The sequence below is a fragment of the Ochotona princeps genome, chromosome 6 (genome assembly GCF_030435755.1).
Source record: "Ochotona princeps isolate mOchPri1 chromosome 6, mOchPri1.hap1, whole genome shotgun sequence".
Lineage (NCBI taxonomy): Eukaryota > Metazoa > Chordata > Mammalia > Lagomorpha > Ochotonidae > Ochotona > Ochotona princeps.
In genome coordinates, this window is record NC_080837.1 from 15359500 (window position 1) to 15386662 (window position 27163).

The 27163-nt window shown below is 52.8% G+C and overlaps 1 protein-coding gene across 1 annotated transcript in view; it reads right to left on the bottom strand.

Moving 5' to 3' along the window:
- SMAD6 (SMAD family member 6) overlaps positions 1–27163 on the bottom strand; it is a 69173-nt gene that overhangs the window by 12657 nt on the left and 29353 nt on the right. The gene's annotated exons all lie outside the window — the stretch shown is intronic.

Here is a 27163-nt window from a genome sequence, read left to right on the forward strand (position 1 = left end):
TCAGGGAGGCACTCAACTTCCGGCCTTCTGTCTCCCACAGCTGTGAGTTTTTCTCAAGGCTGGCCTGCCACAAGGCTCACCCCCCCTTCCTTCCCCGTGGGCACAAGTGGCCCTGCAGGCCACTGGCGTCTGCACTGCTAGAAGACAAGCCCAAGTCGGCTTACTGAGGAGGATCCCAAGCTATTCGGCCCATAAATCATGACCGTTGTGTATTTCCCTTTTAGCCACAGGCAAAGTCAAACTTTTCCTTCCCTCCCACCCCCCCAAACACTGTAGTGAACCAGTCTTTGTTCGCTGTATCTCCTGGGGCTCCGCCTGGCTGGGGGCCAGCTCTCAATTATTAATTAATCTGGGAGGCGCAGGTTGCATTCCTGGCCACCTAACCACTTCCTCCTCCTCTTCCTGGGTTGGCGGGGCACGGGCAGGCCAAGCCCTTTGCGTTACATCAGGCATCTCCCAACATCCCGGCCCTGTTTTGTGGCCACCGCTCACAAACTGGAGTTAAAAATAACCAGCAGAAAACCCAAACATCCATCCGTCTCCTTTCCTAACCCCACAGTCCCTCTGTCTCCTGCCCCATCTGTGCCAATCTGGGCAGGGTGGCTTGGTCATTACAAAGGCACCATCTGCCTTGAGTTCCCGCCTGTGACACCACCACGCAAGGCTGCTCCTGGCTGCGCCCTAGTGTAGCAAAGGGGTTAATCTCAGGGAGCAGAGGGAGTGGAGCCTGCAAACCGACGGGGGAAGGGGCTGTCCCATCCCCACAGGAAATCAAGAGTCCCCTCCACTGCAACCGGGGACTTGGGATGGAGCAGAGGCGAGAGCAGCACCCATGTTTCCTAAAGTCATCTAAGCATCTTTTGGAGTCATGACCAAGAGAACAGGACGTGAGGCTCCTCCTGGTCTAGGTTAAATCTTAGGTGGGAGGGGTCTTGTGTGGATGGACACCTTGAGACAAGGCCACCAGCCTTGGTGTGCAATATGACCCCACGATGGTGACAATCAGAACCCAACTTCTGTCCTCCTTCCACCCCCTGCACCCTTTTAGCCTAGTGCTAGACCCTTGGCAAAGCTGTATCTTGAATCCCTCCATGTAACCAAGGCCTGTTCCTCCCTGAAGTTCCACATTAGGACGAGCACTTCAGGTCAGTGGGAACTCTGCTGCCTGGTTGGCGCCAGTTGGATGCATATCAAAACAAGGCCAGGGATATTGGTTACTCATTACTATGTCAATTAATTCCATAATTATGTAAATTTTTGCTGATGGTATGTTGGAGCTTTTAATTGATCGGGATGATACTCTGCTGGCTCTGTCGTCAGACCAGAGAGGGTATACCTAAGAAGCCGTTGAACTTGACTAGACAATAAGATGCTGGATTCTATGTTTAGTATATGCTTGCAATGGGGGAATCTCAACTGAACTTGAACTGTGGTTATGCAACAAGGTGGAGGAATCCACCATGGTGGGAGGGTATGGGGAGGGTTGGGGAGAATCCAAGTATCTATGAAACTGTGTCACATAATGCAAAGTAATTAATGAATTTAAAATAAAATTTAAAAAAAAAAAAAACAAGGCCAGGGGACCAGAGAGCGACCACAATGACAACAGCACAGTGGCTAATAAGCAAGGGTAGTTACTTGTCATTGCTGGTCACTGCCATGAAGTAACTTTGGTCATCGCCTTCCCCACCGTGTGCTCCTCTTCGCCACAACATCTTAGCCTCACTCGGCCCATGCCCTGAGCCAGCCAGGTCTGCTTTTGGTCTAATAAGGCAAACGATGTGACCCCTCCCCTCAACTCCACATCGCATTGGTCTCCTTGGGGGTAGGGAGAGGGGACACTTATCCCTAAACACCAAAGCTTTTGGAGAAAGCACGCATACTGCCAAGATAAATTATTGTGTGCACACAATAAAGTACCATTAATTAGGACTCATAAATCTAGAGTTTGTAATAATTCTGCAAGCAGCTGGGCTGAAGTTGGGGTGGAGTGGGGGGGTTGATAAACAAATGCAAAATATAAATAAGGCTTAGGAGAACTGTTTATGCTACTCGCCCTGTATAAACAACTGGCATACCAATTACAAATCGCTCTTATCTATCCACCAAAGCACATCTCCAAAGTACCTCCCACAGGAAACATTATCTGGTCAGCATCACAGCCGAGGGTATTGGAAAACATTGCAAAACCTGAGTCCTCAGACACAGTCCTTTGTAATCACCCACCACCCTGTGGGCCAGGACTAGCGAGGACTTTGGGTGCTGTCAGGAGCTCTCTGCGGCACTGGAAAAGCAAGCCACCCAGACTTCCTGGAGGGCCAAGGTAGCCAATGGCTGCCCAGGAGGAGCAGCAGCCCCTGGCCTGAACATGCTCCCATGTCACCCAGTTATCTGTGCCCATCTTAAAGAAGCCATGTTTCCTAGGGCATTCAGCCGGGGGCCCTACAGATGCAGGCGTCTCCACGTGAGGGCAGGCAGGCACTGAGGGCAGCAGGTGAGCCAAGGGTGGCTGCTCTGTGGCCTCCTTGGTGGTTTCCAAATTAGCTAGGTCCCAGCACCGCCCACTTCCCTTACCCCTGCCTGCCTGGGTCGGTCAGTAATAACAGGCAGGTAAGGGGCCCCCAGACCAGGGCAGGCCAAGTGGTGAAGCAGGCCAAGTGGTGAAGCAGCCTGGGTGAGGTCATGAGGTCACCAAGCTGAAAGACTGCCTTAGACCTGGCCTGAGAGGGACAGACTGCGAGGCCCCAGCGAGGCGGGCAGGGGGCCAAGCTGGAAATACCGAGGGCGGCTCCAGCTAGAGGACACGGTGCTGCCAAGTCGGGAAGGCGGCACTGACGGGGCCCTGGCAGGTTCCGGCCGGGCGGGTCCCCAAGGGCACCGAGTCAGGAGCAAGTGCCTATGTCTCTGGGCACGTGGGGACTGGAGCCAGGCCAGGGAGACCTAGCGTCGCCGGTCTCCCTGGGGTGCCCTGGGTTGGCATTGCCCAACAGGCCGGCAGACTGTCCTCCCCTCTCTATCCCCCAACTCCCAGTTCCGAAGTGCCTTGCAGCACCCACTGAAACTACAGTGCCATACCAACAGCCCCTGCTAGTGCAGAGGGCTCCCTCTGCTGCTGGGGATACATCCTTCCTGTCAGGAAGGTCAGGTGTATCAGCTGCTGTCTTCTCCCTCTCCCACCAGCTTCTCTGGGCCTTCCTAACTGGCTCTAGCGAACAGGTGTTTAGAACACGGCGGTTAAGGCGCCCGAGTTCCAGATTGCAGTGCCCGAGTTTGACTCCCAGCCACTGTGTTCCTGACTTCAGCTTCCCACCACCACAGCCCTCGGGAGCTGGGGTAAGGGTTCAGGGAGTGGGTTCCTGCCACCCAAGGAGGAGGCCTGAGGATGCTCCCAGTTCCAGACTCTGACCCAAAGACAATGGTTGTAGATATTCAGAGGATGGACCAACACAAGGGAGCTCTCTCAAATAAAATAAAAACAAATGACTCACTATCAGGGAAAGCCAACAATAACACGGGACAGGGCCTCGCCACAGAGCAGGCTCTTGGCCAGGAGATGGGCACGTTGCCTTGGACACCAGGGCTTCCAGAGTTGACCCTGGTTAATGGTGAAGTATGATGAAAAGTGGTCTCCATCAAGCCATCTTTCTCAATTAGTTCAAAGGCAGAGTTATAGAGCAGCAGGGGAAAAGACAGAGAAAGATCTTCCACCTGCTGATTCATTCCCCAAAATGGCAGCAATGGCCTGAGCCAGGCCTTTTTGAAACTAGGATCCAGGAGCTTCTTTTGGGTCTCCCACATGGGTGCAAGACTCTAAGTATTTGAGCCATCCTCCACTGCTTTCCCAGGTAAATGAGCAGGGAGCTGGATCAGAAATGAAGCAGCGAGGACCCCAACTGGCACTCATATGGGATGTTAGCATTGCAGGTGGCAGCTTAACTCACTGCCTAATGCTGGCCCCTGGTCACCTGAATGACCATGCATCCACTGGTCACCTAAGTGTTCACTTGGCTCAACCTTATCCCTCCTCAGGATGTTCATCCTAAAATAGGGTCTTGCTTTAAAGAACTGCTGCCTTGCAGTTCAGACATGCCTAAGGTCCAGTGGTCACCTCCTTCCCCAGCAGCCACCTCCTGGGTGCCCCCCAGCTAGCGCAGCAAGCACAGCCCTGCCCAGGCCTTGAACATGTGGTGCTCCACCCGGAAATCCTGGAAGCTAATTCCCTGAAGGGAAGGTGTGGGTAGGATGTTTTCAAGAACCACTCATTGTGGGTTTGGGACCCAGCCAACAGAAGGGCCACAGGGATGCAAGACGGGCATCTGCCCAGGAGGCCTGTACCCCGTGCTTGCTCAGTGCCTACTGGGTGCCAGGCTGTGCCAACCCAGGCTTCCTGGAGTTTTTCATAATTCTGCGGTGTGAGGGAATTCTGGAGGTTGCCGAGTGGTGGAAATTACAGGTACGTCGTGGGCAAACAGGGTGACTTATTTTTGCAAGCATCGTTCGCTCTGGTCAGCCCCAAGTAATGTAGTAAGCCACACCACACACACACATACACACACACACGTCAACCAAAATAGCTGTCTCTCAGACTGGAAGAACAACACACATATTCTTTGCTGCTGGCCTTGTAGGTGAACCTGGCTGAGCGTGGCCTAATTGCAAGCCGGAAAAAGCCCCACTCTGGGGAGTTCCACTTCTTTCGGCTCCTGCTCCCAGCTCCAAAAGGGACTGTGGCCTCAGGGACATGCCCAGCCCCTGGAGGGCCATGTAGGTCTCTCAGGATGAGGGGATTCACCATTCTGGCACTGGTAGACAATGACAGGGGGGCAGTGGAATATTCTGTGTGATAGCAACTTCATGCAAATTTCCAAATGGAACTTGGAAGCAGGAGGGAGGGCTGAGGAGGTGGGATTAAAGGATTCCTGGGAAACTGCTGCCAGCAACCCTGTTACAGAAGAAATTGAGGTTCGGAGAGCAGAGAGCCCTTGTCCCAGGTCACCCCTAGGTCCTGGCCCCACGGCTCCTGTTTCTGAGCAAGAACCCTTTTGTCTTCCTGGGGCCCCTGATGAATCCTGGTGAATTGAGGCCACATGAATTATTTTGGCAAAACGGCCTGTTTGTTTGTTCTCGTGGGCGGCAGCAGACACACACACACACACCTCCCTTTGCAGCTCCCCCGCCGGAGCCAGAGAAGTGACCTGCCCCGGCTGGACGGCACCGCCAGTCACTCTCAGGCAAAGGATGTGCGTTGCAAAAATGGGGCAAAGTTTCCTATTCTGAAGATAACATTGTAAGACACAGGAAGTCTGTGAGCGGAGCCTGTGTTGCCAGAAGGCTGCCGTGCACCACCGCCAAGCGCCGCCACCACTTCCATTGTACATTCTGAAGATTTTAAGGCTGAGGGGAGGTGGGAGAGAGAGGGGGAGAGGGGGCCCACTGCTGGGAAGTGGCAGCAGCCAAGGCCCAGGTAAGAGTCTGAGGAGGCACTTTCCAGGCCACCCCAGGGCAGGCTCAGTCACAACCTAAAAGGGTTACAAAAGCCCTTGATCTCTCCTCCTTCGGCTCCCCCACATCCACATTCCCAGGCCCCGCCCCTGGAGGTTGTGATTCATGGGATCTGGGTGGGGCCCGGGAATCTTATGCTTTCCAGCCAATTTCCGAGGCCCCCCTCCTCTCTGTCTGGCTCTAATACATGGCTATCCCGAGCACAGGGTTCTGTGGCCTGGCACGGGGTTGGGGTGAGTGTGTATGTGTGTGTGTGTGTGTGTGTGTGTGAGGGGGAGGTGATCCTTGAGCAAGGAATGACAGGAGCAGGAAGGACAGCAAACCAAACCTACTTCCTAGCATGAGACAAGGATGGTCAGCCCCAGCGCCAAGCCTGGGAGCCGGCCGGGAAGGCGACATTCTGGAGCCACCACGGATGGCCCTGACTCAGTGCATCTCGGGTGTGTTTGAGGACAGCCCCCTCCCCAAGGGGAGGAGGTGGAAGACCTCCCCAAGGGATTTGGAACCAAGGTCCACGGTTCACATTTCAGTGCTGATACCTCCCAGGCTGTGTTGCCTGGGACAAGCGGCCTCAGTTGCCCATTTGTGAAATGGGCCCAAGACCTCCCAGGACAGCAAGCAAGAGGACTGCAGTATTGAAACTGCTCATGTGTCCTCCGAGCGCACCAGCACCAGGCACTCACCGTCCTCCCATCAACCCTACCTGGCAGATGCTAACTGAGCCATTTTACAGATGGATGACATTCACAGAAGGAAACAGGTCGCCAGTGGTACAGGGAGGAGCCAGGCGCTCGCCAACATCCAGCTGGAGCCTTCTGCTCTTACCCACCACATGATACACACAGGGAGGCCCACACCCTGCTGGTACCTTCCTGCCCCTTCCCCGAGTGGTACAGGCACTGCCCAGCACCCAAGATGTGCACAACAGCATTCTGCATGGGCTTCAGGAGGCTGCAGCTCATATCCACCTGTAAAGCTCCACAGCCAGCAGGAAGAAAGGATACAAAAGAGCATGACATGGGAGCTACATGGAGGCAAGGAGTAGAGGGACAGCAGACTCATCCAGGAGAAAAGGATACAGGGCAGGGGGTGGGGCAAGGACGTGCAGGTACAGGGGAGGAGGTAGTACGGGGCAGACACACAGGCAGGGGACAAAGCCATGTGTGTGTCCTCCAACCAGGTCACAGAACCCCCCAAAAGGGAATGGAGAAGAAGAGTCTGCAGAGGCAGCCTAGGGACCAGGGCGTCTCTGAGCAGGAGGGTGCTGTGGGCACAAGGAGCCTTGGTTGGGTGCTGACCCAGGAGCAGGATGAGGCCCAGATAGGCTTCCCCTACCTAGTTTTATGGTTGTGAACCCCCAAAAGGCCAGCAGCTCAGCAGAGCAGGAGATACTGTATCCCATGCATACCTCATGCCTTCTATGCCAACAAGTGGACATGACAGGTACTAGAAGACAGCTGGATTCTGCAACTGCAAAATCTAGGAGGGTGTGAAGTCCCCAGTACCAAAGGTACAGAGCTTTTTCTCCTGATCTTTCTCTTTAGATGTGAAGTCACATTCACTGCTATAGTTAAAAAGAATTTTTTTGTTTTTAAATCCCAAGGGTGAATAAAGGTGTAGCACAGCACAAGGGGACAAGCATCTACAGGTAGGTGGCTGGCTGGCTGAAGCACATAGATACACAAGTCTGGTATGGTGTTTATAATTCACTTATCCCCTCTTTCTTTTTTGTGTGCACTATTCTGAAGTTTTATCACATTCTTTTGTTTGTATTCTTCTGTGATTTAGATATCTCACAATTACGTTGCCAGGTATGTATCATTCTCTATGACTATCCTACTAATTTTAACTTCAACCCATGTGAAGGGTCAGCAAAGCCATTTTGGATTGCTTCTTCCTTCTGTAAACAACGCTTTTTTGGTTTTGTTTGTTTGGTTGGTTTTTTGGTAACAGCTGTGCTCAGTCTTCTATTGTATCATCTGTTAATGGATGCTTCTAGGCTACAGGCAGACCTGAATGGTTGACAGAAACTGCCTGACCTGGACTATTACCGCATGGTAACACTGCCTGACCTGCTCTCTCTCCACACAGCACGGCGGGACTACCGGCTGAGTCTCTCTAATCCAAAATACTTAGGATCAGAAGTGCTTCCAATTTTGGAACATTTGCATATATGTAATGAGGCATCTTGGAGCCAGAACCCAAGTCTAAACAGGAAATTCATTTATGTTTCCTGTGCACTTTCTACACATAGTCTGTTGGCAATGTGAGGCAATATTTTGAGTAACCATGACCCACTGCACGTGGCCAGCTGTTAAATTTTCCACTTAAGCATCATGTCCGCACTCAGCAGCTTTTGGATTCTAGATTTCAGGAGGCAGAGGGGTAGAGATATTTAACCTGCACATCCTGTCTTTCTCCCAACTCCAATTCTCTTTAGTTTTAACTTTGATACAATTTTGTTTTCATGTGTCCTAGAGATTACCAATGTAGCCAAATTTATAAAAGCACAATGGGAGAGCTTTTCCCCTTTAATAGCTAATTTAAGACACTCACATTTATTCTATATGATTGTCCTTGCCATATTGTTACATATTTTCTAAATGTATCATGTTTTATTGTTTCCATTCTGCTGAACTTGGCATGGTGAAGGAACTTTGCAAAGGGAGACTTCTGTCTTATCAGTATGTTCTGAACCTCTATAAACAGGACAGAACTGTTAGAACTTACAGAACTTATTTAATCACCTGTTACTTCATAGCCAACAATGAAAAAGAGTGGTAGGTATTGTAGTTAACCTGCAGCTTGAGACCCACACCCTATAAGGGGGTGCCTGGTTCAAGCCCCTGCTCCTTGGCACTTTCAACCTACATTTCTGTTCATGCACCTATGAGGTGGCAGATGACAGCCCAAGTATTAGGGTCCCTGCACCCAAGTGGGAGACCTGAGCTGGAATTCCTGGCTCCTGGCTCCATCCTAACCCAGTCCTGGCTGCTGAGGGCATTTGGGGAATGGATCAGCGGACGGTCGGTATCTCTCTCTCTCTCTGTCACTTGGCCTTCCAAATACATAACTCTTACAATAATAATAAGGCAGAGACTAATTTTAAAGAAGCAAGAGTTTCCACACATACAAGGATCAATGATGACAGAATAGTCATGCCATAAAGGGTCTGGTCACACAGTCACACTCTGCTACCCAGCGCCTCCACCTGCAACCAGGCACACAAAGACAACTTTATGGAAGTGAAACGACTGTGGAGTTTGCTTCATAGAGGCTTCCCACGCCCCTCCCAGGCAGGCTAACAAGGTCCCTCGGGGCTGGGGCCACGTAAAAGTGCCCCGCCCCTCCTCCCTGGCCCGTCACCCTGCCACCACAGAGTCTGGGAGGAGCCTGGACCCCAGTACCCAAGCCATTGAGTCCGCCTGCCTCTCTGTTGTGCTGCCAGCACTTCCTTTGCAATGGTGGGCATGCTGACATTCAGGGTGTGTGTGCAGAATGTGGCTCAGGGCAGGCCTGTCTGCCCCTGCGTGCCCTCCCGGCTGGTCCCACCTTCAGAATTTCCTTTAGCCTGTTCCAGAATGCAAGAGCCCCAGAGAACCACCAAGATCTCCAGAGGGGAGCAAGCCCCGGCCTCATGGGTCCCATGGGAAACCCACCAGGAGCGGCCTGGACATTGGAGCCCACCCAGTAGCAGGAGCTCAGCTCTGGCTCAGCTCTCTGCCCCTTGCCAGCCCCCTACTGTCCCCAGGTATCTGCCCACTGCCCCAGGCTATTGCATCCACTTTGTGGGGTTCACAAGGGGTCTCCGTCACTGTGGGGAATGTGTCTCAGCTTCCCCTCAACTATAGAGCCCTTCCTTTAGAGCCAGGTCTGCCCTACATGCCCTGCTGTTGGAGTCAGGATTTTCAAGGAATTTTGCAAAATGATTCCTGGACACCCCCTTCACCCCAACTGTCTCACAGCAGCCTTGGGGTCTACTGACTGACGCTGTGTAGATGGGGAAACTGAGGCAAGGCATGCCAAAGCCAGGACCCCGAAGACAGGCAGTCAGCAGCATTAACCTCCACCCCCAAATCTGAGGAATCCGGGTCTGGGCACCCCTAGAATGCACAACTGCCTCAGGCAGACAGAAAGCTGAATCTGAAAAGGAAGGCTCCAGCTACACTGCCACCTGCCCCTCAGTCTGGGGGACAAATTATTCTGTTGCTAATTCTCTGTGTGACTCAGGGCAACTTACTGCCCCACTCTGGGCCATGCTGCGTTCAGTCCCATGGGACTGGACCATAGGTGACACTGTCCTGTCCAGCTCTGTGGGGTTGTGGGCGGCAGTCCCTCCCAATTACTAAACCCAATGGAGGAGGAGGCTCCACCGGAAGACTGTGCCCTGTGTTGGGGACCCCTCCCTTGGCTGGATGTAGGGGGGAGGGGCAGGCTGCCAAGGCAATGGAAAAACAAAGATTTGCAAGGGCTTAGGAGTAAACATTGCTGCTTGGCATGGCAGGGCCGGCGGAGTTGCTGAACGAGAATCCCAAAACCGTTAAAAATAGGAAAAGCAACGGTGCAGTTCACATATTTTGCAAAGCTAAGTTAAACCAACATCTGCAAAAAATATCCCCGTTAAACGGAATAGCAGGATTTCATTAAGTAAATTGCAAGTTGGCAAAAATTCTGAAAGAAAGGGGAAAAGCCACGGGCTGGCCTGTAATTTAAACCTCATTTTAACTGTGACAGCGTGACTGCAAAGGGCTCCCTTTCCAAACGAAAGGGAAAAAATAAAATCAAACTTAAAAAAAAAAAAAAGTAAAGTGTGTGTGTGGGGGGGTGCCTCTTTCATGCTGGCGCCCTCTCCCGCTGGCTTCCACAGACCCGCAATATTTTCAGTAATTATAAGGTTACCTTCTTTTTCCCACGGACACAACAAATGAGGGACCAGGAAGGGGGGTGTGGGAGGAAAAAGTGAACACAGTCACCATTGTCACCTCTAATTAGGTCCTGCCCCCACTCCCACCCCCCACTGGTACCAAAATGGCTTGAAGCACAGAACTCTGGGATTCTCTTCTGTCCTGCAGGAGGCCCTTCTGTTTAACCCCACAGTGGGTGCCCTCATCAGGCTGGGGGTGGTGCCCTCCCCACTTGCAGGGATGACCCTGCAGTTCACCCCAAGTGGCTCCCTCCCTCCGGGAGCCTCAGTGACTCATCTGTAAAATGGGGTGATGCCCACAACCAGCCTGCTCACCCCCGCTTGAGAGCCGGAGCAGGGGTTGGGAGGGAGTGTGGGGTGGGGACAGGACCAGGGCAGAGGAAGAGAGGAAAACACCTTGCAAAACACAAGAGTGGTGGTAAGACCAAGGGTGGAGTGAGAACCTCCACCCTGGAGCAGGAGGTATGGCTGAGGGGGAACCATGTGAGGGACCTGGGAGTGATGGCCAGAGCCTCTACCCTGCATCCCACTGTCCCCACAGGTCACCCTGTAACAGGGTTGAGGAGGATGGGGAGCTGCAAAGCAGGGCAGGACCTTGTAGCTCATTCTTCTCTAAGGGAAGACACACTTGTCTCAGTCGCTCATGAACAGCCTTCCTGTTAACCCCAACACCTGAAGTAGATGAGATCGAGCTAAGCCACACATCCAGCTGTGCCTGGAAGAATGTGAGAACCTGCACTTGGTCTGTCTCCCTTCCTCTCCTGGGAAAAACAGAGACGTGGAGGCCTAGCCCAGATGGCGACTGGCCCCATGGTTTGTGCATTTCCCAGTGCAGGGCAGCATCTTGGAAAGTACAGCTCTGTATTCACGCCAGGAGCCCCCAGCCTCAAGTGCAGTCTTAGCTCCCTGGTGAGGCGAGATGCAGCCCCATCCAGCAGGCTCTCCTTACCCACCTTCCTCACCTGCTACGCACAGCACTCACCTGTGCATCGCACCTGCTGCCTAAGACACTGCTTGGGACACCTGAAGCTCACGCTGGAGGGTCCAGATTTGAGCCCCAGCTATAGTCTTGATACCAGTGTCCTGTTCATGCGTCCCCTGGGAGGTAATAGAGAAGGTTCCAAATGTTGGGTCCCCACTACACACAAGGGAAATGTGGACTGAGCTCCTGGATTCCAGGTTCAACCCGGGCCAGCTCCACTGCTGCAGGCATTTGGAAAGTGAATCAGTATATGGGAAAAAACTCTGCTTCTCTACATTGTTAATAAAATAGATAAATACATTTTAATGAATTTGTAACTTTTATGAGGTTACCTGAGTTGGGCAGGTGCCTTTTCTCTGAGCCTCAGTGGATGCCCCTGTAAATGGGGTGTGAGAATTACTCACACCACAACTGCCTCCCAGAACTTTCAAGACTGTGGAAGCCCCTCTGTGCACAACCCAGCTCCGAACTCGACAGTCAATGCACAGTCATTCCACTCGGTGGGATGGCAACAAGAACAAGCAAGCCACACCCACTGGATGCCACCGACCTCATCTGAGTGAAGTGTGCATGCCTGTAGGCAGGCAGAATGTGGTCAGCAAACAGGCAAGGGTGCCAACGGCAGTCCCGTTTCTGAGCAGTAGGGGAGGAGCCCACCCCATTCCCCAGGCAGTCTAGCAAACCTGTGACTGAGGTCCTTCCACTTGGTGAGAGTAGCAGGGGCTGAGGGAAGTCCGAGGGCATGCCAGGGTAGGGAGAGATGAGAATCAACAGTACCCGCTAAGGGGTACTCCCCTTCCCATTCCGATGTGTACATGGTCAACCTATCCTCAGAACCCAGAGCCACCTGCTCCCCCAGGCACCTCACCCACTCGGGCAGTACGGGGAGGCAGCACAGCAATGTGAAGCCGGAGGTACCAGCTGGGGGACCCAAAATGGCCCGAGGACTAAGGTATCCCAGCCTCCCTTCTGAGGCTCCCCCCCATGACCCCATGACCTCCAGGAGTGGTGAAGCCCAGCTGAGAGGAGCGGATGAGGTTTAACGTTTCCTCTTGGAGCTCATCACAGACATGGGGCTGGGGAAGCCCTGGCTATGCAAGGACAGGAGGGACCACCGGGGCTGCAGGAGACATGAGGGCCACTCCTGCCCAGGGTCACCCATAACGCAGGATGACTGAGCCAGTTACATCCCTGCTCTGGGCCTTGGTTTCCCCATCTGTAAAATGGGCTTCAGTCCCCAAGGCCACCGCAGCCAACTCCTGCTTCAAGCTGTTGAAGATCACACAAGAGAGCCAAAGAAAGCCAAGGAAGAGGGGAGAGAAAACATGGGGCCCAGAGTAGCAGTGTCCGGAGTCATGGGGACAAGGAGGTATCACTGGAGTCTTTGCAAGTGACCTGCCTTGTGCAAAGCTCAGATCTGCCCTTCCTGCTGCAGGCTGGGGAGTGAGAGGGATGTGCGTCCCTTCTCGGATCACAGCCTCTCTCAGGATCCCCAGCCTCCATCACCTTTCCCACATCCTAGATCTTAAAAGTGCCCAGAAGTCCTCAATAGGCCTCAGGGTTTGGTAGGAGGTGCAGGAGAGGCAGGCAGAGGCTTTGGAGTTGGACCTGTGAACCACCCCTGCCCTCCTCACTGGGGCCCTCCTACAGAATGGCAAGGACTAAGCCGCCTTTCCCAGGATTGCTGGGTGCAAGAACTCAACACACAGCCCATGGAAGACACTGCAGTCATCCTCTGCACCTCCTCCAGGAAGCCCACCCACACTCACCCAGGAACCTCTGTCTGCGACCCTGCTGCAGTCTGTGCGGTGCCCTGCAATCGCAGGTGTCTGCCTCCAGGAGACCATGCTGGGGCCAATGGGGTGACACAAGGGCACCTGTTACAGGGGAAGGACTCGGCCCTTCCCAGTGCAAACTTTCAGAGCCCCAAACTGGGGCTTTCCATAGAGTTGACCTCCAGCAAGGTCTGTGGGCAGGCACAGCATCACCGAGGCTTCCAGCAACGTATCTGCCAGTCCTGATACCCGCCCCCACCACTGAGAGCATCAAGGTTGGTTGAGAAAGAGAGCACCTCTGTGCAAGCATGAGCCCTGGCTAGGCTTCCTGGGCCTCGGTGAGTCCAGCTCAAACACAGATCACGCCCATTTGGCCTCCTGCCATGGCTTTCCTGAGAAACAAGTAAAAAACCAGGTTGCAAATTGCTAAAAAAAAAAAAAAAAAAAGAGGCATCGCTAAACACAAAGACTTCTTATTATGTTGACCAGCAACCATAATAAAAAGTACTTTATGTCTAGGCTCCTACGGAAGGAGTGGGAAAATCAAGGAGGCCTGGCAGGGCCCGGTTCTAGTTCTGGCCGTCCCTGGAAGTCACTGTGTGACTGAGGGAAGTCACTGGTGTCTTCTGGGGCTGTTTCCGCTCTCCAGAAAACAAAGGCTGGGTCTGGCCAAGCGCCAAAGCCCCTCCAGTTCTGACATCCCGCGCCATGTCCGGCTCTGTGCAGAGCTGGAAGTGAGGGGGTTGTGGGGGATGGGGGGCTTACAGTAGGGGGCTCCAAGAAGTCTCTGCTCCTGACACAATGACCTGCAGACAAGCCACCAAAGGCCACTGCCAGAGTGTGGCCCAGTTACTTTGCCCTCCCCTGCCCCCGCTACCGCTGCCTCTGCAATTCACTTTGACCTTGACACACGCCTGCCACATGCATCAGGAAAGCAGTGAGCATGGGAGGGCCTTGGGAGAGGCCTGGGTCTCGCCCTTAGCTCCTATTGGCCTGACTGTCCTAAGCAGAGATGGCCAGAGACCCCACCCAGCCTTGCAGGGTCACTGGAGGGGTGGAGCCAGCAGCTCTAAGGGAATAGACTCTCCTTGCCCATCTGTCCATGCCAGGCACTGGGCACTGGGCTGCCACTGGGTCCAACCCAATCAGCTGGTAGAGTCACATGCTATGGAGAGGCCGAGCTTGGGCTGGTGGCTCTCTTCTCTCGCTCCAGTAAGAAGGGACAAAGGCAGGCTAAACCTCTACTTGCTGTGCCGACATCCCATGTGGGCATCACTTCCAGTCCCAACTACGCCACTTCTAATCCAGTTCCTCGTTAATGTGCCTGGGAAAACAACGGAGGGCAGTCCAAGTTGAGCTATCCCTGACTGGGTGCTGGTGCAGCTCCTGCTGCTGTCTGAGGACTTGTCCTGGATATGAAGGCCAGCTCCATTCAGCACCAGCAATCACCTAGAGTGGTGGGCCCAGCTCCCTCGTCTGTGGCAGGTGCTCACTGCTTCCCGGGGCTCCTGCTGGATTCCAGCCCCAGCTACCCACACAGGTAACAGGCTTCCTGCTCTTCACCCTGGCCTCCTCCTCCTCACCTCTTCCCTTCCCATCCCCACTCCCCAGCTGCCACCTCCTTCCCTCCCTCTCTCTCCTCCCCACCACAATAAACAGGGTTTCGTCTCAGGACCTGCTCCTTGCAACACCCAAACTAGGAAAACCTCCTCTTGGCACCGAACGAATAGTATCATAGCCAAGGCCAAGTTCCTCGAGAGACGGGAAGTACCGCGGGAACAAGGACCGAATCTTATCTGCTTTGAACCCTGCACCAGGCACAGGGCTGGGCTCCTAGGAGGTGCCCATAAATGGAGCAAATGCACTTGGAATGAGTCACTCGTCGAGTATTTGGTGGCCACAGGGCATGTCCCCATCTTCTGCAAAGACAGACAGGCACTTGTCCTTGTCCTCCAGGAGATAGGACGGTCACCAGTTTATGAAAGACACCCATGGAGACAGCCTGACTTGGCAGCAAATGTTGTCCCCGGTGTCTGGGTCCCCATGTGACACGGCTTCCAAGCCCCTCCAGGACAGAGCTGTGCAGAAGCCCCCTGCAGTGGCTGCAATGCAGGCACTCAACAAAGGGCCAATGGCAGTATTCCCGGTGGTGAGGACTGTGCACATTCCATCCAACCCCCATGCGTACACGTTAACCTCAAAGGACAAACAGTGGCCAATGGAGCTATCGATGCCTGCCTTTGCCATGCTCTCTGCGGAGCCAGACCTCATCTGTCAGCAGGCCCTTGCCATTTGGCTGTCCTGGCCACTGTGAACAACTTTTCACACAGTTCATAGGAGCAGGTGTCACGTGGGGCCGGCCTCTACAGACCCCTCCACCACTATCCGGATGAACATCCCAGAGTCCCTTCTACCAGACACCTTCCACCACACTGAGTTAATGGGTGGCCAAGGATCACAGTGACCTCGGCCCCTGACCTTACAGCATCTGTAAAAGTCCTTCTGGGGGGCCCGGCAGCGTGGCCTAGCGGCTAAAGTCCTCGCCTTGAACGCCCCGGGATCCCATATGGGCGCCAGTTCCAGTCCCGGTAGCTCCACTTCCCATCCAGCTCCCTGCTTGTGGCCTGGGAAAGCAGTCGAGGACGGCCCAATGCCTTGGGACTCTGCACCCGTGTGGGAGACCTGGAAGAAGTTCCTGTCTCCTGGCTTCGGATCGGCATAGCATCAGCCATTGCAGCTCACGTGGGGAGTGAATCATTGGATGGAAAATCTTCCTCTCTGTCTCTCCTCCTCTCTGTATATCTGACTTTCCAATAAAAAATAAATAAATCTTTAAGAAAAAAAAAAAAAAAAAAACCCTTCTGGGGACTTGCCCCAAGACCAAGTTTTGGAATCAAGAAGGTATCCCAGAACAACCAGGGTGCCCACTCAGCCAGACATGGGGTAGCAGCTCTCCCAGGCGCTAAGACAAGTCTCAGAGAGGGTCAGCAGCTGCCCCGGGGAAACATAGCTCCCACAGAGTCCCAGCATGTCACTGAGCATATCTCCTCCAATCCTCCAAGCTTCTCCCTACAGCTTGGCGAGGAAATTCCCAGTCTCTTTATTCTGACATAGTGAAGGAGCAAAAGCACGCCCAGGTTCCCGGGGCAGGACTGGGAGTGCAGCCCCTCAGCCCCCTGCTGAGAGCCTGGCCATCTAAGGAAGCAGCAAGTGAGATTCAGGTGGTGGCAGTTCCAATACCAACATTTCCAAGATGAAAGTATGCGACTCAATTAAATGCTGAAATCGTGTTTTCTCATCCTAAATCACTGAAACGCTTGTGCATTCCTTAGATTTCTCAGGGCACTGTTCATTTTTATTTATTGTTGTAACCCAATGCCCTCGGCAAGCGTGAATGGGGCTATTCGAAGGAAACTTGTTTTGCAATGGGGCAAGTTGTCCCGGGTCTCTTAAAAGGCTCATTATGTGCGTGGTACCTGGGTTCTATTCACAATCTCGGACTGTACAGGCAGCACCGACTTTCCATTTAGCATTAGATTTTCCACAAGTCTGTAAACAGCTCTTCCACACAACCTCTTTTGATATTTAATTCTTCTCTGCCTTTTTTTTCTCCCCTAACCACTCTTCTGAGCCTACTCCTTATTAAAAAAAAAGAAGAAAGAAGAAAGAAATCACCAAGCACACATATTTTTTCAATTAAGCCATGGTTGGTGCCAAAATATATGGATCCCACTAATAGCCATAAGTAATCTTAAGGTCTTTTCCCCAAATATTTTGATTATTTTACAAATCCCCCAAGGAATGTGCTCTTAGGGTGATTTATGGAAGCCAGTGAGGCTCGTGATTGGGGGAGGGGGTCTGGCTGCCATGGAACAAGTGGGGGGAGTGTGGGAGTGGCTGTGTGCACCCCGCCCAGGCTGCCAGTGGAACAGTGGGGCTGGGATGGGAGTGGCTATGTGCACCCACCACTGCAGGGGACCAGAGCAAAGCTCTCAGGGAAGTGTCCAGGCCAAGAGCAGGGTGTAAGTTCCTACCCAAGACATGGTTGCCACTACAAATAACCCCTGGGGGGCCCGGCCGGGAATCCATATGGACATCAGTTCTAATCCCAGCAGCCCATCCAGCTCCCTGCTTGTGGCCTGGGAAAGCAGTCAAGGACAGCCCAAGGACTTGGGACCCTGCACCCACGTGGGAGACCCAGTGGAGGCTCCTGGCTCCTGGCTCTGGATCGGCTCAGCTCCAGCTGCTGCGGCCACTTGGGAAGTGAATCAGCAGACGGAAGATCTTCCTCTCTGTCTCTCCTCCTCTCTGTATATCTGACTTTCCAATAAAAAATAAACTAAATTAAAAAAAAAAAAAACTTGGGGTCCAGCCAGCTCCAAACCCCTTGCACATGTACACTCTAAGTGGAGGTGGTTTGCTAGACACCCATCTAATACATGCAGCTTTTTCCAGCTTATTTTTTAAAAATAACTTCTTCTATGACTAAGGGGGAAAACCAAATTTTGGATGGGAGGAAAAGCAACCTGGCATTTGAAAACCTCCCTACGAATAAATTCCAAGCTGCCAGTGGCTAGGTGGGTTCCAACAACCCCTGACCATAGTCCCTAACCCCCCAGAAAGACTCCAGAAAGGAGAGGTCTGAGGACAGGAAGCCTTAGTGTCTTCATGGGGGAAGACAGGAGTCCAGCCAGGGCCTTCGATGGCAAGATGTGGCAGTGCCACAGGTAGGGCACCCACTGCAAGGGACAGGGGTTAGGGCCTGGGAAAGCAAGGCTGGGCTTGGGCAGCCAGAGGCCTGTGACCCATTCATCACCCACTGACCTGGCTGTGTGAGCCCAGCAAACCAGGCCATCACTAGCCGAGCCTCGTTGTCCCCACTTATCAAGTAGAGGTAAGAGTTTGTGTCCTCCTGATTGGGCCCTCCCAGGAAGGATCAATTGGATCAATTAAATTAACTGGATTATGTTTTGTAGAATGAAAATCAGGCCAGAAGGAATTTTGTGTATTTGTTCTGTTAGACCAGTAATTGACATGCTAAATGTCTCAATGTACAGGATCCTGGCCTGACTTTTACTCCAAAATGAAATTAATCCTTTGGAGCCAATGTTTCTGCATTCCCAACCATGCCCTTCCAGTCAGAGGAAATACCAGTCTTCCATCTACATCTGATGGGAGCCACCTGCTGGATTTACTAGGAGGGGCCCTGTAACTGTGTCAAATCCAGTCTCACCAGTGATGCAGGCCTGAGGGGTTGAACCATAGCTCCATCCCAGGGTATCCATCAGCTGTGGCCACAAGCAGCCAACTTCAATTTGACAAACATTCAACAATGGCGACAGTCCCTGGCTCAGCCCTCCCCTGTGGACAATGGTGTTCAAAACCAGCATGTTCCCTGAACAAGCCAGTGTGACACTGATGAAGTAGGGACCTACAGTCCTCCACACCGCTTCCCCAACCACAGTGCAAATCCTGAGAGGACGTGGAGTTTCTGCGTCAGCTGGGGGAACCAAAGACTCAAGTCAGGTTCCTTGAGGATGTGGAACAAAGAGCTGGCTGGCCCAGGAGGGAGACCTTCCACTTCCAGGTACCAGGCACGTCCTCTCCCATGCAGGAGGATGGCCCCTGGGTCATGAAAACTTGAAAAGGCCCATTCTGGCCAATGCACAAACAAGAGAGGAGTCACCAAAGTTGCACAGCTCCTGGGCCTCCTTCTTGTGCCAAGTCTAGCATCCTGTCACAAAGCTTTCTCTCACCTTGGGAGGTCCAAGAGGGGGTAGGCTGAGGCTGGGGAGCCCTCAGCATCCTCTCCAGCTGGTGCTCAGAGAGCCCCAGCCTCTCAGTAGGGCCCGCCAGCCAGGCACCAACATACATCCTACACTGGCCACAGGGCTACTTGAGGGTCTTCTGTGCCCAAAGCCTTTGCGGGCAGAGAAGCAGAGCTGAACAGAGCACATTCAGTGGCTAAGCCAGCCGTGGCCAGCAAGGAGATGGGACTCATCCAGGGCCACACAGCCCACTGTGGGCAGAGGCCAGGTAGGCGCTGACTTTCAAGCTAGGCTGCTGCTCCAGGCACCCTAAGTGGCATCAAGGACATCAACTGCCCTTCCCATACTTGGTGTCAACCAAATGGACACAGCACACCACCGATCTTAAGGATGTAAGCCAGCATGAGAAAGTAGCAGTGTTGTACAGGTGCCTCCCCTCCCGCTGGCTTCAAGGGAAAGGGGTGAAGGCGAATAGCAGGGAAGAAGAAGGAACCCCTGAGAACTGTTTTAATGTTCAGGGGTGGGGCTGGCAGGGTTTGGGGGTGGTGCACAGGTGGGTGTCCCAGTCTGTGAAAGTGCAGCTTGGGAGGGTTGAGGTGCTGCAGGGCTGGGACGGAGATCTGGATCTTAAAAGCAGGATGTTTGGCTGAGGCCTCTCTCCTCTCAAATAAACAATCTACAACCTTATTCTAAACACAGGGGCATGCTGTGGAGCACTGGGTCACCTGATTTTCATAGGGAGGTGGGGTGGGATGGGGAGGGGCCATCCAGGGGATGCCACCAGCCATCTCCAAGAGCCCTGCTGTCTAGGCAGAGCTGGGTGGGGGGCATCCCAGTCCCTCTGGCTCTTCCCAGCCTCCTCTCTGACCACAGGCAAGGACTCCTGTCTGCATAACCAGGAGGCTCCCAGGAGGCCGTGAGCATGAAACCCAAGCCCAGGCTCCCCACCAGAGGAGCAAAATGGCCATGCCCCACAGGGCCCTGGAGCACACTCTTCATGGCCTTCTTGGGTTCATTTTCTCACAGAGCCCAGTTCCTTGACAGAGCCAGTACTAATGGAGGATGAAGGCATGGAACACAGCTCTGGGCTTGGAGGACGTCACCAGTCTTGAGTGAGACAGGCTCAAGCTTCTGTCACTAGAGACCTTGCTTTTGAAGCCGTGCCCATGTCCAGTGTGTGCAGTGATGCCCGCAACCCCAGGAAGGAGGTGGATCAACTAGACTGGGCCTCCAGGACCATCCCTCCACCCTGTACGTCCCTCCGGGCTTCCTGTTGGCTTGAGAGGCATTCGCCAGCCATCCCAAAGCTGGTCACCTTCCCACCCCAGGACACAGACCAAGTCTGGGTTCTGGGGTAGGCTTCCCAGGAGCTGGGACCCAGGAGGCCCACAGCATTCACTCAAAACCTGGGAGTGGCCTATTTACCAAATGCCTAGCTTCCTCTGGCAGGAAGTCGCTCCCAGAGCAGTGGTTTTTGTTTTTTTGTGTTTTTTTTTTTCCCCCAAACTCTTTCTGGGCTCGTGGTTTGGAAACAGCAAAGAGCTGTGAGCTACAGGATCCGGGCCTGCTCCTCCACTTCTAGCGCTGCGACAGAAAACGGATACAGCCTTTCCGGAGGGTTCTTTGACCTTTAATGTACGTGGCCTCTGACCCAGCCAACCCACATCTAGGAACTAAACCTGAGGAAATAACCGGCCAAGTGCACCAAGACGGACACACAAAGGATACATGCCAAGCGGTAATGTTTACAATTAAAGGGGAAAAAAAAAATCACAACGATGACCTCAACAGCCAGCCCCAGGGATTGGCTTGAGTAAACAGGGCTCAAGCCACGAGTTGGAATACTGAGCAGTCATTAAAAAAAAAAAAAAAAAAAAATTGGAGGGCTCGCTGGATTAAAGAAATGTTCTCAACACTGCTATGAGAAAAGTTGGGAGCTACCCCACAGCGATAGGTCCTTTTTGAAATCTTTGTTTATTCATCGATTTCATTCAATTGGAGAGACAGAGAGCACTCATCCACTGATTCACTCCCCGAAGTGTCCATAACCACCAGTGTGGGATCAGGCGGAAGTGGGGAAACCAGTCAAGGTCTCCTAAGCGAAGGGCAGAGATCCATCCAGGTGACCCAGCCCTGCCGCCTCCAAGGGTACATGTTAGCAGGAGTGGTCTGGGACTTGAATCCAAGCCCCTGCACATGGTCTGTGGGATTCTCAACCACTCCATATGTAATGTACTTTTTACACACCCTTTTACAAGGACAAAGTCTTCCTAGTTCACACTTCCATTGTTTTTCGCTTTATTTTGCTAAAAATAATGACAAGAAAAATAAGACTCCAATAACTATAATAATCATAGAATTATTTTATTTCCAGATGATAGAGTTCAAGCTCATGATTCCTCTGTTGTGCTTTTCTTATTTTCTCAATGTTCTGTGTTCATTACAGATCTATTCTTTGGAGAGGAAAGAAAGAGAAAAAAAGAGATTCTGTGGCTAAGCCTGGGGCTCCTTCACTCTGCTGCAGGGACAAGCATTACTTGCTGTCTTGGGGAGATTTCTGCTCTTATCAGTGATGGTAGCTAGAAAGAATCAAGCTCATTTCACAGAGGCTGAAACAGAGGTCCCCCACCCCAAGAGAATACAGTTCAAACAAGCCTTATAAGATGGTTGTTGCCTGGGGGACTCCCCCATGCCAGAAGCACCAACCCTCCTAAGAGGCTGACCTTCAGCTGCTGCTCGGGCACCTACAAACCACTGTGGCCTCTAAGAATCCCCCAGGGAACAAGGCCCTGTAGGGTCTGAGGATGGTGGCTGCATCGGCCTCTTCATTCATTTCTCCCCTGGCAGTTTCCACATCAAGGGCAGGGGTGACTCACTGGAGGGCAGAGCTAGAAAAGCCTTGCTATTTCATAGACATGGAAACTGAGGCCGCACAAGGAAAAGGTCACTGCCAGGGTGTGAGCCACTAGCACAGGCAGCCACCCTGGCAGGCCGGACTCCAGGTAGGGCACTCCCAGGAACCGATTCCAGTAAGAACCCAGTAAGAACACACAGACCCAGAAATGGCCGGGCCTCAGGCCATGAGCCCAGGGGCTGGCACAACCCACCTGGCTTCCTAAGATAAGGTTGGGGACTGGGGAGAGGGACTCAGGACTACAGACAGCATCAGACAGGCCAGTGGTGATCCCAGCAATGGAGACTACAGTGACTAGCCACTAGTCACTGGGGCCATGGGGGTGGGCTCCCCTGGGAACATCCCCAGACGTGTGTCCCAGCTGTGAGCTGCTCAAGCTGTCCCCAGGCGTCAGCGGGTCTAGGCCAGTACCTGCCTGTCAGGAGTCATGCAGGACAGGGAAAGGGGAAAGGGCCTCTCATGTCAAGGGAAAACTGGCATCCTGTCCGTTTGTGCGGCCTCCTCCTCTGATTTCACAAAGGTGCTGATTGCCTCAGCAGGAAACCCCAACCTGGAGGGCAGCCTCCCCACTGGGAAGCTGGGGGTCTGAGACAGCAGCATCTAGGGGGAGAGGGGGCTGTCACGTACTGAGATCCCAGAGGGAGAGGTAGCCAAGGGCCCAAGACTACAAACATGCCCAGAACCACTGGAGTGGTAAACCAGATGCTATATGAACTGAATGTCAACTTTTACATTTATGTCTCCCCTTTTTCCAAAAGACACCTGCCATGGCCCTACCAGGAAGATTCTGCTTTAGTAGTTGTGGGCCTGGAAACCTCATTTAGCACACTCTCTCTCTTTTTTTTTTCTTAAAGGAGATGAAGGTTCCCATCCAATGTTGGAAACTCTCGGCCCCAGGACCCTGGTCTTCATATAATCATAGGTTCTGCCTGTTATAGATGCCCCCCTCCTTGGACACATGGGAGAGTTCAGTCCACCCCCTCCACCTCCCTCCCACCCCCTATCCTCCCTACCCCCACCCCCCACACAGCAGGAAAAGGCCTAGAAGCTCCTGCAGGATTCTAAGAACATGCAAACTGTGCTTGCCTACAGGGTCTGCAGCACCTCGATCGAGCCCCGACAGGGTGGGTGCAGATGAGAGGGGTGGCTGGGAAGAGTCTGTGGGCAGCAGAACTTTCCCACCTGTGTGTCCCAACCAAGATGTCCACCATCTCCCCACTAGGCCAGGAGATGGAAGTCTGGTTTTTTTTCATTATTATTATTATTGTTATTTTTCAAATAGGAATGATTTCCAGCCGGAAGGCAGAGGGATGAGGGCCACCAGAGGCCTCTGGCCGCCGGCACCCAGCCAGCCTCGTAAACTTCTGGCAGCTGCAGGGAGACTCAGTTCATTGCTATCAAAATGAGCTCGTTCCTGCTAATTTCCCTGGCTCACCCACTGATGCATCCAGCATGTGCCTGGAGCTCCAAAGACCCTTCCGAAACCACACTGGGGGAGCGAGGGAGATGTGAAAGCCCGGCAGTGTGGGCCGAACTCCAGGGTGGCCTCAGTTTCCCTCCCTGACCAGAGTGGGGGCAGAAGGAAAAGCATCAAGGACAGCCTGCTGGACAGTAGCAGAGGCATCTCGAACATGGGTCAGTTGGGGTCCACTGGACCATCACAGCACAGGCTCCCCAGCTAGAACTTGAAGCAAGCCCCACAGCAGAGCAAGCCCCCACCATGTCTATGGCCAAGAACAAGGCACTTGGTAAGGATTCCCTCTCTTGGTTTTCCACACAGCCAGGCCAATAGGTCATGAAGAACCTCGTCATCTTACAGAAGAGAAACCCAGAGTCAGAGACGGTAAGGGACTTGCCCCAGGTCATGCCAGGCCTGACTCGCAAGACCAGCACTCTGTAAAACCAACAAGACAGAGGCCAAAGACAGCAGAACCAATGCCCATGCCCCACTCCAGGGCACAGAATGAGACCCTGTAGGGGAGGCACAGAGGAGGACTAATGCCCAACGGCCTCTCCAGCAAGAAAGGGGATGCCACCCACCCACAGTGGGTGTTGCCTTCCCCGGGGGCAAGGCCAGGGCAGCAGGCAGGGGACTCCAGGGATGAACCTGCACCGGCCTGCCTGTGGGCAGAGCCCAGCTCCAACCTGGCTTTCCCATCCCACCTAGGAAGCCAGGTGTCCAACTCGAGCTGAGAGGCCAGCCCTGGTAGATGCAGAGACTAAAACAGAACGAAGCCATTAGCAACTGTATTTATACATGGTGAAAATATTTATGTGATGCTGCAGTGAAAGGGCAGGATGCAAACTACACTTTTTTTTTTTTAACAAGAAAAAAATCTAAGTCAACATCTACAATGGTGACTTTCCCTGGAGACTCAGTGAGGGAGTTCTCTGCCTGCATCTCCTAGAATTTTCTATGCTTTCCAAATATTCCATGAGCCATATGCGCCTTTGAAAAACAAAAGCAAACAGATGTACTTGAGTAAACAAGAATGGTGCCAATGAGGTCCCTGCACCTGCCCTCAGTGGTCTGTGGCACTGCCCACCTGAGTTCCTGAGTGGCTCCTCCCAGCCTGCTGTGCAGAAAGGGGAGATGCTGGGCAAGCAGTTTTAGAAGACTTGTGTAAGTTCTCTCTCCTCCTCTCTTTCTTTCTCTTTCTCTCTATCCCCCTCTATTTCTCTCTCTCTCCAGAAGCTCTGGAAGATGGATACGCCACACCAGATGTCCAAAGCCACTTCCTACACCCAAAAGGCATCACACAATGCGGAGTTATCCATGTGCAGCCAGGTAAGGGCCACAGGTCATACAGGACCCAGAGAAGGACTCCAGTGAGCACAAGGACTCAAAGATTCACAGCTCCTGCCCAGCCATGCTCCAAAAAGCTGCCCCACTGTGTTCCCACCTTACTCCTCCGTTTCAGTTTGCCCTCTGGCCCCCCGATGGCAGCCACTTCCACTTGGAGGGCAGTGGGGCTGAGGGTCCAACACGGTAGTGTTTCTAATGGGAAGACTTGTGAAGAAATGGAATTAAAAGGTAAGTTAGGGCTGTGGCATACTCCATGGTGAACCACATGCTACGTGAACTGAATGTCAACTTTTACAATTATGTCTCCCCCTTTTCCAAAAGACACCTGTCAGAGCCCTAACAGGGGAGACACCTACCAGCACCCAATATGGACACCAGTTCAAGTCTCAGTGGCTTCACTTTCAATCCAGCTCCATGCTAGTGCCTGGGAATGTCGCTGTCGCACAGCAGCGGGACACTAAAAACACTGAGGCATACTCTTGGGGGTCCGAGAAAAGCTGGCATCCAGACCCTTCACTGCCAAAAGCGGCTGCGTTTAAAACCTTCTCTTTGCTGCTCCTGAACCCATTGGTCTAAGCTTTCCTACCCGTTTCTTCCGCCACCCTTCTTCCCACATTTCTTCCCGTACTCTCTGCTTCATTCCCCCGTCTGTCTCCGCGTCGCCCCTCAGTCTGTCTCCACGTCGCCCCCTCCCAGTCTTTCTTCGTCCTCTTCCTCTGTTCTGTCCATCCGTCCTCTGTCCATCTTCGTCCGTCTGTCCTCCCACTAGCTTTTACCCGCTACTTTTATATAGTTCTCTACCAATCACTTCTCCCCGTGGGTCCACTTAGCGCTACATGATAGGCCAGTAATCACCGCGGGGGAACTAGCCTATCCTGTTTACCTGCTGGCAAGACCAGCTCCGCCTCCTGGCCCTGGGCTAGCCGCCATCTTGCAATGGCCCCTCCCAGTCCCAGGAGCGGCTTTAGCACCCTACTCCCCACATGGGAAGGCAGCAGAGGGTGGACCCCTGTACTCGTATGAGAGACCCAGAGGAAGATCCTGGCTCCTGGCTTCAAACCAGTCCATTTCTAGCCACTGTAGCCATTTGGGGAGTGACCCAGCAGATGGAGGTCTCTCTCTATATATATCTGCCTTTTAAGTTAAAAAAGAAAGTTTGTTTGTTTTTTTAAAGAGGGGACACTGTTTCTGTGCAAAGCAATTTTGAAATCCAGGCAGCATGGTCATAATGCACATTTTTTTCCTGTGAACTTTCTGGAGACTCCTCAGAGGACAGTGGGAAGAAGTGCAGGCGGGACAAGGTGAGCGCCTCAGCAGGTGCCTTGTGATCAGTTGGCAATGCATGCTCGGGGGAAACTGAGGCACCCCGGGGAAACGGAGCATGGCAGGTGTAGGGTAGGCAGTGCCCACTGCTTTTACATGCCTACCTCAAGTTCACGGTGACATGATCAGACCTACTTACAACAGCAACCTCTACGCACACTCCTGGGTCCCAGGCCACACTGAGCACATGCAGCTGTGACCTCACACTCTCTCAGCCTTGGCCCTCCTCATCCTACCAGGCCTGTGACAGTTGGCCTCAGAAGCACAAGAGGTCCCCAAGGGCATGGAGCTGCCCATACAAAAAAATAATCTCACAGTCTACAATTTTCAACAGGAAAACAAGCAAGGTTCTTAAAGTCCATTTTCCTTTTTGCAAGAGGAAGAGTTCTACAGATGATGATGCTTGGACAGCACAGGGTGAATGCACTGGACGCCACTGGACTATACCAAATATACTAACCCCAAAAGTTAATGCCAAGTGGTCGGCATTGTGGCACAATGCATTAAGCCACCACCTATATAAGCACCATCCTATATAGGAGAGCAGATTCAAGTGCCAGCTATTCTGCCAACATAACTCCCTGATAATATGCCTGAGAAAGCAGCAGAAGATGGCCCAAGTGCTTGGGGCCCTACACCCAAATGGGAGACCCGGGTGGAGCACCTGACTCCTGGCTTCAGCCCCAACCACTGCAGCTATTTGGGCAGTAAACCAGTGGCTGGAGGACATTCTGACTTTTAAATAAATAAATAAATAAATAAATTTTTTCCCTTAATATTTATTTATTTCTCTTGGAAAGTCAGATTTACAGAGAGAAGGAGAGACAAAGAGAAAAATCTGTCCACTGGCTCACTCCCAAAATGGTCTCAACAGCTGTAGTTGTGCCAATGTGAAGCCAGGATCCAGGATCTTCTTCCGGGTCTCCCACATGGGTGCAGGGTCCCAAGGGTTTTTTTAGGCCATCCTCTATTGCTTTTGCAGGCCACAAGCAGGAAGCCGAATGAGAAGTAGAGTAGCTGGGACACATATGGAATCCTGGTGCTTCCAAGGTGAGGATTTAGCCACTGAGCCATTGCTCCGGGCCCATAAATGAATGAACAAATGAATCATTAAACTAGACCCGTGCCCCTCCACAGTCCCCAGAAACAGCAGGGTTGTTCTTCACTTG